General features: G+C 39.9%; 2 protein-coding genes across 2 annotated transcripts in view; one reads left to right on the top strand and one right to left on the bottom strand.

Moving 5' to 3' along the window:
• The window catches only part of stag1a (STAG1 cohesin complex component a), a 44,221-nt gene extending 36,854 nt beyond the window's left edge, over positions 1 to 7,367 (bottom strand). The window contains exon 1 of the mRNA XM_085144107.1: positions 7,178 to 7,367. The gene's annotated coding sequence lies outside the window, so the exon portion shown is untranslated. The remainder of the gene's footprint in view (positions 1 to 7,177) is intronic.
• Positions 7,368 to 14,414: 7,047 nt separating this feature from the next.
• The window catches only part of slc35g2a (solute carrier family 35 member G2a), a 41,946-nt gene continuing 39,862 nt past the window's right edge, over positions 14,415 to 16,498 (top strand). The window contains exon 1 of the mRNA XM_085143086.1: positions 14,415 to 14,755. The gene's annotated coding sequence lies outside the window, so the exon portion shown is untranslated. The remainder of the gene's footprint in view (positions 14,756 to 16,498) is intronic.

Below are 16,498 nucleotides of genomic sequence, written 5' to 3'. Positions count from 1 at the left end.
ATATGTTGAAACACTGCAAAGAAAACCTTTCAGATCCAGGATGGAATACAATTTTTCTTCCTGAAGTCAGTCTGCCTAAAAAGAAAAATGAAGATCTTGACTCTTGGAAATAAATGGTTTATACTATTTTCTGTGCTCTTGACTCTTGACAGCCAGTGCCAGCCAAACAGCTGAGCTGTGTCAGCAAACACGCTTGCATGTCAGGAGGTAAAATCAGCTTGTTCGGCCTAGCAAGCACTGAGCCACTATATAGTAATACCAGTGAGAGATCACAACCCTCCAAAAACACACACAAACACTCTCTCTCACGCATACACAGAGCAAAGCACATCTCCTCTCATTAGTGCTCACCCTGACAACCGAGGAGCTTTTAACAGATAGATTCTGAATACAGATTTTGCTGCCTTATGGTAAAGACATCATCAGTTGACATCATCTCATTAAACCCATCATTATGTCAAGATTGCATTACTATATTATTTATAAAACATGCCATTTTCCTTTTCAAACAGTCTAGCAATGATACTCAGCCTAGTATTCCTTTGTACGCACTATATCAGGGAATAGATAATACTGAAAAATACTGGCTTAATATACATATACATCAACTGGTATTGTAACATCTTGGTTTAATGCAAGCTAGGATAGTTAAAAATCAAACAAACAGAAGCAACAGTTTTTCAAAAAAAATCTCTTGTTTCTTGTTGATAGTGCAAACACATACTTTACATATTTCTGTGCTTTGACTTGTAATTTTTTTTTCCGATTTCCTCACTTGTAGTGTGGGCTTTGATATCTCTACAGCTCCCTGAATACTGAAACTACTAATGGCCTTCTATATCTTTATTTAAAATGCCATCAGCATGCCCAAGCACACACTTCTATGTTAATAAAGCTTACTCCTAGCCAGCAGCTCAATTCTTTATTTCATTCAAGAAGAAAACACTATGCAATACAAGACCCTTTCAAAACATTTTTCCTTGTGGATGTGTAATGGATAATCAAACCGACAATCGATGCAGTGCCATTCCATGTCCATGTATATTACATTACATAACCCATAACAAAAGATGTACAGTTGTTCTTTATGATCATGCTCTAGCCTATTTAGACTCCTCACTGTTACTTCCAGACTCCAGTAAGTAATTTTATAACAAAAAAAAACAAAACCCACTGTGCCATTTGACATATTAAGTCCAGTTGGTATATCCAAATATTAACATGTATTCACTTTGTTTACTTATCTATCTTATGTCCAGAGCCATGCTGAAATTAGACTTGGACATTACAGACATTGTATTGCTCACATAAACTTTACTAGGGTGGGAGACTTTGTATAGTAACAGACAATCAAGTAGAATTATTTTATTCCCCTCTGGATTGTTTTCTAATCATAATCTCTTCCCTCAAAGTTCAGTTGCTGCTAACCAGCCAACCCGGTCGTTCCAGTCTTGAACTTCCCCACTGACTGGGTGTGCAGGTCACGTTGTGGCCGTCATTGAGGGTCATTCCGCTGCCTTACCGAAAACTCTTTCATCCCTTGGTTGGACAGATTCAATCGCCACAGTCTTGAACTGCAACTGGTGACAGCACTCCTTTTCCTGTTCTCAATGTTAAGGGCTCAGCAGGCAGAGAGCCAGTTCATGTGTTGCCACCATGAACTCAGTGATGCTAAGCCAAGACACTAGTGTAGGGTTGGATCAGGTTAAACTAGAAACTTCCCTAAGAGACCTTGGTTGTTAAGTATTTCCAGACGAGCACTTTATAAACTATATTACATAATAAATCTTTGAAGGAAAATTGATGTGTCAAAGTTTGTGAATAAATGCATATACCCCCCACCTCTACAAATGTCCACAAACACACAGCAGTTCCTCTATAAAGCCATGCCAGTTTTTAAATCTCTCTCCTTTCGCACTCTGCATGACCCCGCCTACTTTCGCCGCCTGTGAAAGTGGCAATTATATTCTGTTGTGGATATGAACAGCTGGAAACTGCAGAGCCAACTAGTCATTCCTGTTATACTCATTTAAAGTCTGTCTGATGGGTGCAAGCATAGTTGGTGCACTGTAGTCTGTATGGACAAGTCCATGTGGTATGACAGAAAACTGACAGGCATGCATTTTTCCAACCAAATGGACCCCACCCTTTAACTTACCAACTTTAGTTAATTTTGCAATTTTTTTGAGCTATTCATAAAGTTAAAAAGGGCCAACTAATATATCTAGTGTATACTGTTAGGTGCATGCTAAGCTAAAAGGGAGCCACCTGTGCCGCTCTGCAAGCCTAAGTGTTTTTAATATAGGTAATCCTATGTGTGTACTCTGCTCTGTCTGCATCTCATTTTGTTACTTTTATTTAGAAATTGAACATTTATCATCTTTTTACTTACTTACTTTTTAGAAAATACAGATATGTATTGTCTATTGCCAAACAGTCAAAAGGCCCACATTGCCTGCACCCTTGTGCCATAACGCTATAAATTCAGCTTGGCTTTGAATAGGGCTGTGCGATATGACCAAAATCTCATATCCCGATATAAGAATTCTATCGTCCCGATAACAATATAAATCACAAAAATGTAACATTTTCTGTAAATTCTGTGAATCTTGGGCAGCTCGACTTGCGTGAAGTGTTTCCGGCTGGGCGTCGTGTACTTGGAGTCGAGTGTTTTAACCGATGCATGAAACTATACATTTTTAGACATAAGTTGTAATGGCCGCCATTTTCTTTGTGAGTATTTATTACACGGCGTGCTGCGGGGAAAAGCCTGTTCTAACGTTTGAGTCTAAGGTTTATTTTTTAGCACCTTGCGGCTCTTTTGAACTTCTCATCCGTAAATAATCTGCTCTTTCACGTGATTCAGTTTATTTTGAAAAGTCTCAACAGGATCTTGAGCTTTATTGTGAAAGGTTTATGTGGAACATAAACAAGCGGACACGCGATGCTGTTACTGTCGTTGTTGCTAACCACAACGCATAAAAACAGGCGCTTGTCCGTCAGTAGTGTGGTTATATTAAATATAAGAGAAAGAGAGAACTTTAATAAATTAATATAGCCACTACAGTGACCATCAAAACGGTGAAAAAATATTGCCGTAAACAGTTTATTTTGCGACACCACGAAACAAACGATAGCGTAAAATGAAACGATTGACGTTTTTATATCGTCATCCGATATATATCGTTATATAGAACAGCCCTAGCTTTGAAAGAACATAATTCTACTTGACAGTCAACAGGTCTGACAACAGCAATGAGGCTAATTACAATCCAGCAAACCGCACAAGGAACGCCTGCAACGAGCCAGCAGTGACAAAACTGTTTCATATTGACAGGAGCAAGCTGCAGGGCTTATAGTGCACAACCACACTACTGCAGTGACACAACTTACGCTTCAAAAAATAAGGTGTAACGTGTGCACAGTGGAATTCTACTACAGTAAATATGTCAACTGTCACCATAGCAATAAAAGTACTAAAACAAAGGCTTCTGCGATTGCTGATAGGATGAATTCATTCAGAACTTTGAACCAAATACACCTATAAAAGATCTTCTATTATCTTGAGTAAAACATCGTTGTGAATGTGAAATGATAAATCAGTGCTGTTCTCACTTCTCAGGTGTTACATGGCTAATCGCTGAGAGTTTGCACATAAGACAATACTACTTGTTTTTCCTTCTTCTTCTTTTGACTCTTGCAAACCACTGAAAGCTGATTTTCAATGATAGTGCCATTTTTTCCCCAGCATCTTAAATCAAGGTCACCATTTAATAAGCTCTGACAAATGTCAAAGCCATTAAATAATCCCCTGAGCTGTAACATTATAGGAATATGGCTCTAACAAAAAGCGCGCTGCACTTGAGTGGTGAAAGCCTCTGGCTAAGAAATGATCAAGCGCTCATAATATAAATCAAGATCTGCTCTTTACAATTTGATTCAAGGTCTAAAACAAAACTCTGATATGCTTGAATTATTACAGTATCTTATCGTCAAGATCAGCGTAGACGTAACATTGCCATAATTGCAACACATTTGCCATAATTTAAAAATTACAACAAACAGCATTATGTGTTCATAATACTAATTACAACTAATATCCAAGTCCTTTTTATTTTGGCTTTCTAGCTAGGGCAAAGAGCCAAGCGATTTCGAGGAACAGAGGAAGGATTATTCACCATTTCCCTTAATCTTCCGTTATTTAAAGGTTTAAACAATGACATGCTCAAGAAATGTCACCCAGTGTCAGCTTTGAATTGCTGTATTCTGAAGCCAAAGGGAAGGATATATATTTTAGCACTCACTGAATTCCACAAATAGAAATGACAACTGTATGGACATTAGAATTGTACCGTGTCTAGTATTACACCATTTAAACACATTCCATTAAGGTGGATACAAGTTAACCAGTAATTTGGGATCAAATAAGAACAGTTTTTCCTATTTACATTCTAGGAACACTCTTGTACTACTACTACAGCTACAATGTGTTTTAGTGTGTTAGGATAGTACAGGAACAGGGAACAGCCTATATGGGTTCTTCTGCTGGAAAACTAAACAAACTCTGTAGTGCAAATACCACTGAAACATGTTTTGTCTGTGAGGCCTTACAGGGAAGTGTGACTGTGTGTGGTTATGCGTGTGCATGTGTGTTTAATTTTGGCAAACAGGTTTGGGCCTCACTCTGAAGGAAAATCTCTAGGATTGTAATAGAAATATGTGTAACCATTTTTAAGTTAATTTTTTTAATGATAAAAGACATTTTTGTTTATTAAATAGCCAGAAATTACAGGAAACATCCTTCAACTTATGTTAGGTAAGGTATCGCACATTCATTAAAAACAACAACGAGAAACCCAAAACTGTCCTGACCAATTCTCCTTACACACAAAATCACACCCCAATGGACCATTCTTAAACAGGAAATGGTAAATGGTAAATGGCCTGTATTTATATAGCGCTTTACTAGTCCCTAAGGACCCCAAAGCGCTTTACATATCCAGTCATCCACCCATTCACGCACACATTCACACACTGGTGATGGCAAGCTACATTGTAGCCACAGCCACCCTGGGGCGCACTGACAGAGGCGAGGCTGCCGGACACTGGCGCCACCGGGCCCTCTGACCACCACCAGTAGGCAACGGGTGAAGTGTCTTGCCCAAGGACACAACGACCGAGACTGTCGGAGCCGGGACTCGAACCGGCAACCTTCCGATTACAAGGCGAACTCCCAACTCTTGAGCCACGATCGCCCCATACCACATGCACATACCAGGAAAAACCCTGGTATGTGCATTTCACTAAAAGAAAATTGCTTCCAATGTACATTACCACAAAACTGCATCCTAATAATGTAATCAAGAGGTAATTTGTGAGGACATTCGTTGGGAATGTACTCAGGATTTCACAAACAGAGCTGGCACAGATTTTCAGTCTGTGCTATGACTATATCTGCCTGAGTCAAATAAATGCAGCTGTCAGCTGCATTTCCACACAAAATTTCAAGTAGTACATTTGTATAAATCGCCTAAATACATTTTTACAGAAGTGGTAGTTTCCTTATTCCACTTGTCTGGCGGCAGCATGAAAATAATAAAGAACACCCACCGCCACAAAAAAAGATCTAGTTTAATATCAATCTAATAATATTTGTAAGACTGCTTGATAGTAGATTAACAATGATTCAAATCAATGGAAGAAGCACTTACAGAAATATTTTTGCATTAATGCTACGATATACACAATCTCCCAGGTACTCACTTGTTGGTTAGTCCTAAAAAAAAAGATTTATAAGATATTTTAGCGACTGATTATTATAACTAAACAGCACGATATGCATGACAATTTTATGAAATACACATATATAGACAATATTATGGAGTTTTGCTATTAAAATGTATACCCAGAATGTGCTTGGATTTTAGACAAATAAAACTAGCCTAACATCTGCAGATGACAACAGACCATGATATACTTTTTACATTGGTTTATTGTGAAAAATGAGTCAAGAGCCTAACAGCTAAAACCCTTTCCAGGTCCCATCATGTTTTATTTGTTCGTAGTGTATATTTCTGCAGTGTGGAATTAAAACGGAGTGATAATGGAAGGCAAGCAGGCTGCAGATAGCAAACCAACACAGCCTGCATGAGAAATCACATGGTTGACTGTAAACAAAGCAGTTATGCAACAATCTGAGATTCATGCAAACTGCCAGCAGGCACTCTGACCCACTATAACCGATCTCCTAACTAGACTGCACTTGGTGAGCTGCACAGGGGTCAGTGTTGGAGGGAAGCTAGGACCGAAGCCTGTTTAAACCTGTAGGGGTAGCTGGTGGAGCCCATCCCCCCCTTATGTGACTCATGTTTCCCCGCTCAATGTTGCCTGCTTCCCGCACAGAAGGGGGCAGGAAAGGGGGAGAAGAAGCGCCATAATAATCATGTAAAACATGCAGGAGTCCGTCCTGCATGTTTGCACTGAAAAGCATTCATGTGCTGTCACTAACTAATAAAGCAACATGTTTATTTTGCTGCTTGGAAAGTCACCACGACTCCCAGGAACTTGAAGGCATGCTGATGTTGACACAAGGGGGTGGGAAAGAAAAAGAAAAAAGTAGAAACTGGGATATCTCACGTTGTGTATCTTGTGCGTATGCAAAAGGCAAAACTGCCAATTGGTTGATAACAACAATGTCAACAACAACGTGGCAAGTAGCGTTTGAGCTGGTGACAAACCAAAGCAAAGAAAGCAGCGCACGGCAGGAGGGCAATACTGTACAATCATAATACGGCTCTGCAAATGAGAGAAGGTGATGCTCTGAATCCTGCCTTGCAAAGACCATGAAAACACGTCACACCGCATGGCTCTTTATTTGTTGACAAGCCAAACTCCTCCGCCGGGTGGAAATCGGTGGCAAAACAGGCCGGTGCTGCGGCACACACTTGCCCTTCCATCAAGTTGTGTTGCCGAAAATTTTTGGGGCTAGCTCGCAAGCTAACGGCTCCGCTAGGCTACAATGTAAGTGAGGAAGAGAGAGAAAGCACATTCACCTCCGTTAGCCGCTAGCGCCCATCCCCCAACCAACCAGTGTTCCCTGTCTGTGTCCACCATCTTTAATCTGTGTTCCGTCTCACTTCCCACCGCACAAAACACGACAAAAACACAAGACACTCACCTTTAACGACCATCGCCAAATCGATTATCACCTTCCGAACTAAAAAATCGATTTTCGTTTTAATATCGTGCGTATTTTAATATTGAAAGTTGGCCGTGCGAGCGGAACCGCGCCTTGAGAGAAGAGCAGCAATCCTAAACCGCCATCTGGTGGTATTTTCCTCTCTGTGATGCAGCGGGAGCGGCGCAGCCTCAGACCGAGACACAGCTGCCCCCTGGCGGACACACCGAGCTGCGGCGGACACGAGCCTCCGGGGGCGAGCGGGGAGAAGGGAGGGACCCAAGACCCCGCCAACACATCGCTGACGGGGACGCGCACAGGAGCAGCGAGACTCCCCGCTTCTTTCCCAGTTGAGTTACTACTTTGAAGGGCTTGTCTGGCGAAAATTGCATATAACAAGCCATTTAAAATTCCCACTGCCAAAAACTACAAGCACTTACTGGTTGTCATCTGGAATATCACAGCTATACATTACACCTTTCTGTGTTTAAATAGGCTACATCACAAAATCCTTATGTAGTTCCTTTCTTCCTTATAATTATTTTTAATAAATATGAGTAAAAGTGAGTGACACTGGCATTTTTCTTCAGAGCCCAGAGTAGCCTTTTTTCTATCCTTTTTTTTTTGCTGACAAGCAGTCCAAAACCCAAAGAAATTCTATGTATTATCTCATGAGACAAGGAATAAAAGTAAATATTTGACAAATTAATTCATCAATGCATCTCTGATAAACTCTAGGGTGTATTCTCTATAGATAAGGGACTAAGATACTTCTTAGTTTTTAAAGTTGACAAAGTGTGACAAGGCCACACGTGCATAAATCTTCTACATTAATGACCTTTGGCTTGTAGATTTTTTTTATGCTTTTCAGACTCGCACCCTAGATGGAGAGGGACAAAAATAAGAGTGTGCATGTGCACGTGGCCGAACTCCAACAGCAGGTCCTTGGGCTGAAATTGGATGTGCATAAACCCAATTACAGTCTGGATGTACTCACATTACTCACTCCAGCTCAACATGGCATGATATTGCCAGAAAGGGAGGGTGATAGAGACACACAGACAGAAAAAGAAATTACTTCAGTTAATTATATTATTCCCACATCAGTGTATTTAAGTGGATATCAAACACCAGCAGTGCATACTGCATGTGTGTGAGAGTTAGAGAGTGAGTGCATAAATCAAAAAGAAAGGCTGCTTAACCTTTATTACATCTTTTAAGATAGGGCAGTGATGCATCTGCAAATGCACAGATAGACGCAAGAGCACACGCAAAAACAGACCAACTGCTTATTCATTTGACGGATGCATTGTTTGCCATAGCAATGCCACATCTTGCCCATAAAAGCTGTAGCAAGATCCTCCCCTCAGGGCTAGTTGACACACACATACAAACACATACACACACTCATGATTGTGTGGCTCGTTCACTGACATAATACATTCCCTAACCTTAACCAACCCAAAAGGCCACAGTTTTTCTTTCAGACCTTAACAACACTTGGGATGCATTGGGAAGGATGTCTTTTTTTCAGAATTGCTGCAGCACTTTATGGAGCTTCTTATCATCAGAGGCCAACAATCTAACCCTGGCCAGCAGGTAATGCAAGAAAGCTCTGCATATGTGGCTCACCAAACTCAACAAACAGACTAAAAAAAGAGCGTTCTGTAGATTTTATGCAACAGCATGCTACATTTATATCCCGTATTTGCTCTATGTTTTAATGCATTTATATATTTTTTCATTCTAGGCTTCCAAATTTAAATCAGATCCATTTTCATGTAACCACACATAAATTTAATACCATTTTTCTTTTGTGTATTTATTTAGAAAATAACCTAAATCAGTTATAGGCTGACCCAAATGAAAATGGTGATGGTAAGTAAATGGTAAATGGTAAATGGCCTGAATTTGTATAGCGCTTTTACTAGTCCACCCTAGGGACCCCAAAGCGCTTTACACACCCAGTCATCCACCCATTCACACACATATTCACACAATGGTGATGATAAGGCGCATGACTTTAATTTTTCACTTACCTGCTTTCAGGCAAAATAACTGCATCTACCTTGTTCTCTCTAAATCAAGCTCACTGTTTTTTCAGTCTTGCTTATTCACGTATTTATTTTTTTAATGAATTATGTCTGTTTTCATCACAGGCTTTATGGTTTTCGACAGACCTGTCACTGATTGTTTTTACATTACTTTTTATGATAGGAATGAATACACAAATTAGGTATGGTTGGGAAGATGAGACAGAATACCTTTGAACACTCGTGTGCATCAGGATAAACAAACACCAGCCTTTATAAAGCTATTGTTAGCCTTATGATAGACTGGCAACCTCTCCAGGGTATGTGCCATCTTTTGTGCAATCCATGGATGGATAGAAGCTAATTCTAACAGCTGAAGGAGTGTGAAAAGCAAGGAAGAAGCTAAAAGATGTTTATTTTTCCAAAAACTCTCCACTCCAAAACTTTGCTCCTAAAGACAGATAAAGAACACAAGCACACCCACACAAACACCCAATCATAGTTATTGTTATTATTCTTTAATTTGAGGAATTTCATGGGTGCAGTGTGTACAACGATAAAGGCCAATGCAATCATAAAGCTGCTCTGGGGTACAATGAGTACAAAGATAAAGGCCAATGCAAATAATCAAACTATCGCTTTTCAGATTTTTCTAAATAAAACTCATAAATGTGTAGATGTTGAATTATGTGCACATATTTTGAGAAAAAAATAATGCAAGAAAGTATATCTTATAACCCCAAGCATGCATTAAACACCAATCAAAGGTCACAAGTACAATATTCACTATTGCTGTGTATGACGTTTTGCTTACAAAGGCTCAGACTCTCAGATCAGGGGCAGTCATTATCCAGATTTCCTTCAGTTGCTTCTGAGATGCTAAGCAGTATACTATGTCATATTTTTGATAGCTTCAGATTTTCAGTGGATGCCCACAAAGAAAACTAATTTATGTTCTCATTGTATTGCTTATTTTAAGTTTGCATATAATCTACATATGATCAGTACAATTGTTTCAACTGATGTGTGTTTAATTTTAGGAGGTTTCAGGACCATCATTGCCTTTTGACCTGCTTATTTTTCTCAGCACTGGCTCAATGTGAATGAACACAGGAGGTGATGAATGACAGTCTTCCACATTCAAAATCGAATTATTTGATATTCAATGTCTTACTTGTGTTTTTTTCCTGCATTATCTTAGGCCAGGCAGCAAGCACACACATATAAACACACTATAACACCACAAATGAGATACTGTCTGGCTGATTTGCCCCGAGTATTGAGCGTTTGTTTTTGTTTTTCAGAAAAAACTCACATTATATCTGTATGAGAAGGGTGTTGCACCGTATTACATTTCTTTTCGTTGGCTTTTCAAGGTTTTTTTTCTCCTCTGGGCCGCCCAAATCCTCAACATTAGAAATCTCAACATATTGTGCAGACGTTTGCCAGGGTTATTCCAGTTCAAATCTTTGCCATATTTAAGCTTCTGAAACTGTGTCATTGAGAAAAACCTTTGTATGCATGGCGCAGTGTTGTGTTACATAACCAACGGACGTCTGGTAACTGGTATCTATACGCGCACACAACATGGATGCACACTCGTAACACACCCGAACAACAGCATCCGTCATAATCTATAAACTTTTTCTGGGGCTGTAACCATGGAAACAGAGGCTGTGTGGTGCAGCATCGGTTGAGAAAACCCTTTTAGACTGTCAAGGTAATCTCAGGTTATGACACCAGTATCCAATAGCAGTGACAAGCATCTCTATCTGTTTGGAAATCTGAGCGCTTCAAGGGTGAATGTTTTTTAGACCAAGACGTAATCATTTGACGTATTGAGAGTTATGCAAAGACGTTTTTTTTACTCTTTGCTCTGTCTCATCTCATCTCTAGGGCGGCTGACTAACAGAAAAGCTTTACATGGCTGTTCTTTGCCTGTACGCCTGTCCTATTTTTAATTTCCTCTGACCTTGCTTGTAGCGTTCTCACTCATGAAGCTATTTTATTTAACTCACTGCCTCTCTGACATCCATTTCCAGACTCTCCAAACGCCTCTCATCCTTTGCCCCTTATCTCATCATGTTCATGTCATCCCCACCCTCCCTTACTCTTTTCTTTCTATCGCCACTGTGGTAATGCAAAATGTATGAGACGCTGAGTGCTATATTTGCTGAGTAGAAAAAGCAAACATTTGAGTCTATCACAACAGCGCTTGTGAATCAGGCCGTCATCGTCCGTCACATCCACCTCCGTCGCTGGAACACACACACAGATGGTAGTGGACACAGCCAAGGTTTTTTGCTGCAGCCTGTGTGTCATACACCAACAGCCCAGGCTCCCAGTTTCTTGCATCTTATCCCTATATGAATCTCAGTTGAAGATTTTTTTCCCATTTTTGCTTTTAATTATCCCATTTGTCCTCTCTACACCGGGGATCTGCTGATGAATGTGTCCTGTCTGGTGATGTGCTTCACTTATTAGCCCGGGGTTTAATAAGAAGCAGTCAAACATCGAAGAAACCTAGCTTTGAATAATGACATGCCGATTAACAGCCAAGGCAAAAAAAAGAGAGCCCTAGTCTACAGAGAAAGAGGAAGAAGGATTAATGCTGAAGTATTTTTTGTTTGTTTACTGTGGATGCGAGTTGTGGATTAAACTGTTACAAAGTGGAACTGTAATGTCTGTGGAATAACCAAGGGGAATAACTGACTGAGAATCAAACTGTGAAATTGGCAGACATGTGGCATAATGTGTGTATGAGAGCGCGTATGAGCCTAATAAAGAAGCAGAGGGAGAGAATATGTGTTCAAAAGGGAGACTGAGAAAAAAAAAACACTCTCACAGGAAAATACATAGAAGGAAGCAGCAGACAGACTGCTTCCAGAATGCAAAACCCAAGTTTAGTGCACTCAAAGTGAGCTTTCCGTCCTCTGCTGCCATTCCTTCCCTGTACTCTATAATTAATTTTTTCTTGTCCAGAGATGGAGCAATAGAGACAGACAGTGCAGAGCTCCTTGAATCTGCTTCTCACATCAATTCTAATATATAGAATTGATGTGAGAATATATATATATATATATATATATATATATATATATATATATATATATATATATATATATATATATATATATCCTTTCCTGTACTTTCCATCCTTCTATCATCCCCACATTTTTCTCTCTGCTTCACTGCTCCCACCAAACCCAGCTACCCCTCACCCATTATGCTCTCCCTGCTGTCAGCTCAGCTCTTCTTCTCTTAGCATATTCTCATCTCATCACACCAACTTCTCCCTGGAGGGCAGGTCTTTGGATATCATGAACCTTTTCCCAAAACCTGCAGTCGTTTGGATTCAAACAGTGCCCCAAATAGCTGCGTCCGATCCACTCTTATTCACTGTAACCATGGAAACACTAGCTAGTCCTCCTCATCCTCAGTGAAACAGCCTAAACCAGATGCATAGAGGAGTGAGGAGAAAGAGAGGGTCAAAGAAAGAAAGAAAGCAGGAAAGAGGTCACTATAAAAACAGTTACAGGGACATTTCAAAATGTAAAAAACAGTAAAAGAAAATTAACTTTTAGAACCATGGCTCAATTTGGCTTTGTTATTTTCATTTTAACGAGCTATCTGGGCATAATTTCTGTTTTTTAAATGAATAAACATTACAAATTTGCAGTCTGAATGATTAGATTTTCATGGAGCTGTTTATGACTTTTAATGTGAGCAGGGCCAGTGAGACCAAGCTAAAATTTTGTGTGCGGTCCAGCTTGTTCCAGCTAGACATGATGTTTAAAAATGAATTATTGCATGGCAAAGTATTGCGCTGGTAATAGGCTTTTCACATGAGCGGGTGCATTAAATTAAAAACAAAAACATTCTTTGAGGAGAAAGAAATCAAAGCTCTTACACACAGTTTCCAAGACATTAGCTAAACCTAGTGCTAAACTAAAAGACAAATATAATGACTAGGTCCAGTGAATTTTCTTTTTACATTAAATCCACGTCTGAGAAACTGAACCTTAACTTTCAGTGCAATCAAATACATGACACACTCAGTGAATTGCAACAAAAACTGGCCTTGAGTCTGCACCTATGCATAAATAAAACTAAAAGTAATCATATGAATATAAATAACTGTGGATCAAATGATTTGTGTAATATGGTTACTGTTGCTGGTGGCAACAAACTACATCGAATCTGCTATCATTAACTCTGAAGCGTTTAGCTTCACGGGATTGCTTTTGCTTTCTTGTTACTCGTCAAGTGGTAGAAAAGCATCCAAATAGAAGGTAACGTCTATCTCAGCTTTGCAATAAAGGACTAATTACAGCAACAGTGAATAGTAGAGAATAATCTGCATCACAGTTTATCAGATTTTTACAGCTATCCAATAGCACCATACAGACCAGTGTTTAAGTCTTCGCACACACCCTCATCACAAAGTAAAGGAACAAAATGAGGCAAGTAGAAAAGAGACCAATTTTGGGCTGCGTCATGTCCATAATCTAAAAATTTGAGTCAATTAGTGAATATGGAGATAGGGTACACAGTGTATTTGATCTTAATATTGACCCTAGAGTCCCAGTGGAGAACTCAATCCTCCTTGCGTGTAACGAAACAGCAGCTGGAGGCTTTTTTCTTAAACAATACGTAGATCCAATACAACATCAGCTACATTTGCTAAAGGTTAATATAGCTCAAAGGAAAACAGGGCACACAAGTGTTTCTGCAGCAAAATGTCAAAGCAATTACTGTCAGGTTGCAGAAAGATGAAAATGTGCGAGGTTGTGCAACTTTTGAATTAAAAAGGCGGGGAGGAAAACTGTGCTGACCTTCTTTAATCTTTTTTCTTCATTACCATCATCATTACTTTAAATTTTAAAATGCGTAGACCTTAAAAATGTGGTCAGACACCCATCTATAAATGTTGACATATTATTCCAAAATCCATTAATATGCTAAAAGTCTAGGCTTGTCTGTGAAGGCTTTAATGGAGCTCCGGGGAATAACTCTCATCCAGCCAGAAAAGATGGGTGAAGCTGATGATAATTTCTCTTTATTATTGAAGGGTCTTCACCTTACAATGTAAATAGCCTTGAATAATCGATTAATCAATCATTAGCATAATCATAACTTCATAATAATTGTGCTCGATGAAATACTTATTTTCCTGCCAGTCTACCAGTGTGCGGTGAATGTCACGCATGCTCAGACGTTATGATTAGACCTTTCTCTCTTTCCCTCTCTCTCTCTTTGAACAAGCCGAGGAGGAGCATCTGTATCAGTGTAGAGAGTGATGGAGGGCAGCAGGTTGCTATAAAACACGCGTTTTCCGCTTGCAGAGTGAGGTGAAGGGACCGCAGGTGCCCTTGCGGAAAATTCCGTTTGCTCCAAGGGAAAGAAGAGGAGAGGTGAGGGAGGAAGAAACAGATGAACAAATGGCCAAGACGAGGTGATGGAGTGTTGGAGGTGCTCAGTAAATGACTGAGATTGCCCGAGAGTGAAGTTCAACCTGGTGGTCAGCTGGTTTGAGGGAAAGCAGGTGAGTCGAGGTGTTTCTAAAGCTTTAAAATACGCATAACCCACCTGGTGGTTACTAATTATAGCCCATTATTACCGGGAATAGAGTAACATCGACAGTAAAGTCGACATCGATGTGTTGTGCCAATCCTCGAGCGCACGCAGTGTGTAAGCGAGCGCGCGCTTCTCCCCATTCAAGAATTGGCCGTGGTCACTGGTCGGGCTGTCATTGTAAGGTAGACTGAGATTTTTGGTGCATGTAGCCCAAAATCTCTCCGTGTGTCAGGTCCAGGAATCGAGCAGTCGTCCCTGGAGCTGCTGACAGCAGCTTATAATGTCGGAACAAGCAGGGACATAGTGTTTCATAATGTGAAAGGAATTGGTTAAGTGGCTTTAAATGCGGCAGCACAAACCCTCTGTTTTTCGATATGACTCTGTGTACGTGTGTGTGTGTGAGTGTGTGCGCGCCCGTGTTTTTTCCCCCAACCTTCTGGCGTCACAGGGGCGCATCATCGATGAGCCTAACCTTGAGAAAAGCATAGGTTACAGAGAGTCCAGCATTCATGAACCCTTAAGAAAATAACACAAAGCCATTTAATCCCCCCTCTATAATATTAAGCAGCCTATCAGTCATACTTTAACTGTATTACCTTTGACAGCTGCATGTGCTTTCCAGTCTGTTTAGTTACAGTATAAGAGTGCCATCCATTAAGTGATTGTTCTATAAATAGTCAGTTTCAAAGATACTATTGATTTTAAGCCCTTAGAAGATGATGATGTCAAATGAAATACACAAGATGCACAGAGAGGACTGTGCACGATTGATCTTTTCCGTCAGACTGAATCAGAAGGGCTCTCTCTCTCTCTCTCTCTCTCTCTCTCTCTCTCTGGAAATGCAAGCTTAATTGCTTCCTTTCTCAGATTTTGCAGGTCTTTCAGCGAACCACTTTAATGGTTGTGTAAGGTGTAAAACAAGGTTTTGGGAGTAGCAGCAGCGGGAGCAGCAGCAGCATTGCAGTGGCTGGCTGCATCTTCCAGCAGAGTATATTTAACTGACTGAAAAGAGAAAAGGCAGACAGGAATATTTCCAGATCTCTTTTTGCTCTTTGTGTTTTCACAGAGGAGCTGATCAGGTTACCGATAACCTTCAGTTAGCGTACATGATAAGAGAGCTTCTAAAATATCAGCAGAACAACTTTACATATGTGGCCTTTTGCCTGATTCAGCAAACTGTGAAGTACATAGGGGAAATCATGAAATCATTCATTTCAGTCTTTATTCTCACCCTGTTCCTGGGACTTGTCTAAAGTATCGTTTACTTATGTTATACAAGCTCCAAAGATCATCTTTTTTAAAAAAAAAGGTATGCAAAGAACTTTATATTCAATTATTTATGGGCAATTGCTATTAACCAGAGAGATACAAACAGCTAAAAAAAAACAGCCCTTACTTAACCCCCCAGCTGTTTTTAAAACACACCAATTCATGTTAGGTGCTGTGGAATAATCTGTATACATGAAGAGTGAGATTGCACAAAGGGCACATAACCACAAATGAACAAATTCCCCCTGCTACTACCAAATTGAAATGACTGCACCACTGATGATGAGAGAAACAACAGCGAGCTGCCAAAACGACTGGCTTTGAGTCCGTCTGCTAGTAGGAAATTATAATAATAGTAAAATGATGTTTTTTATAGTCTGAGCTCATTACGTTTGTCATGCAGAAATGTAGTTTGTGTTGGTCTGAAGAGATGTTTTTTTGT

The sequence above is a fragment of the Neolamprologus multifasciatus genome, chromosome 19, assembly GCF_963576455.1.
Source record: "Neolamprologus multifasciatus chromosome 19, fNeoMul1.2, whole genome shotgun sequence".
NCBI lineage: Eukaryota > Metazoa > Chordata > Actinopteri > Cichliformes > Cichlidae > Neolamprologus > Neolamprologus multifasciatus.
This window is presented reverse-complemented; position numbering and strand designations above follow the sequence as displayed.